The following is a 1282-nucleotide window of genomic DNA, read 5'->3' as shown; positions in this document are numbered from 1 at the left end:
GACCACCAGGCCTGAGGTTACTGAGCCAGAGAAGACCTACCCTGAGACCACCAGGCCAGAGGTTACTGAGCCAGAGAAGACCTACCCTGAGACCACCAGGCCTGAGGTTACTGAGCCAGAGAGGACCTACCCTGAGACCACCAGGCCTGAGGTTACTGAGCCAGAGAAGACCTACCCTGAGACCACTAGGCCTGAGGTTACTGAGCCAGAGAAGACCTATCCTGAGACCACACGTCCAGAGGTTACTGAGCCAGAGAAGACCTACCCTGAGACCACCAGGCCTGAGGTTACTGAGCCAGAGAAGACCTACCCTGAGACCACAAAGCCTGAGGTCACTGAGCCAGAGAAGACCTACCCTGAGACCACAAAGCCTGAGGTCACTGAGCCAGAGAAGACCTACCCTGAGACCACCAGGCCTGAGGTTACTGAGCCAGAGAAGACCTACCCTGAGACCACCAAGCCTGAGGTTACTGAGCCAGAGAAGACCTACCCTGAGACCACCAAGCCTGAGGTTACTGAGCCAGAGAAGACCTACCCTGAGACCACCAGGCCAGAGGGCACAACTCCTGAGCAAACCTATCCAGAGACAACCACATATCGCACACCCCGTAAGGTTACAACACCAGGTAAAAAAGCTAAATGATATCTTTTGGTACTGAGGTGCTGTTTTTTACTTGATTTCCTCTAGGATCAGCTGATATGTAAAAAATACAGATGCACAGAACATGTACATAACTTGTTTTGACAAGTTATGTACATGAGTACTCCTGAGAAGAATCAACAGAAAATGAGACAGCTACAAGGGGACATATTAGGTCAAAGATTACCCAAAACATTGTGTGGAGATTCTGACTGAAAGCTTGATAATAATATATAACTGTTACATGTATGGGACCCAAACAATGCCTGACAGTGTTCATAACTGCTAAAACACAATACATTTTAGGAACAACTCAAGTTACAACAACCAGGCCTGAGGTTACAGAGCCAGAGAAGACCTATCCTGAGACCACTAAGCCTGAGGTTACTGAGCCAGAGAAGACATACCCTGAGACCACCAGGCCTGAGGTTACTGAGCCAGAGACAACCTACCCTGAGACTACCAGTCCTGAATGGACAACAACACCAACATACACATCTGTTACAAGTGAGTTCATGATGAGCTAGAATATGATTAGGAACAGTTTCTGCAATCTGGCAACATTAAGTGATGTAGATGCTTATATTATGTAGTGATAGTTTGATCAAACACAACTAGTTTACAATAAAGAAAATGCCTTGA

This window comes from Branchiostoma floridae, chromosome 2 (genome assembly GCF_000003815.2).
Source record: "Branchiostoma floridae strain S238N-H82 chromosome 2, Bfl_VNyyK, whole genome shotgun sequence".
Classification (NCBI taxonomy): Eukaryota; Metazoa; Chordata; class Leptocardii; order Amphioxiformes; family Branchiostomatidae; genus Branchiostoma; species Branchiostoma floridae.
This window is presented reverse-complemented; position numbering follows the sequence as displayed.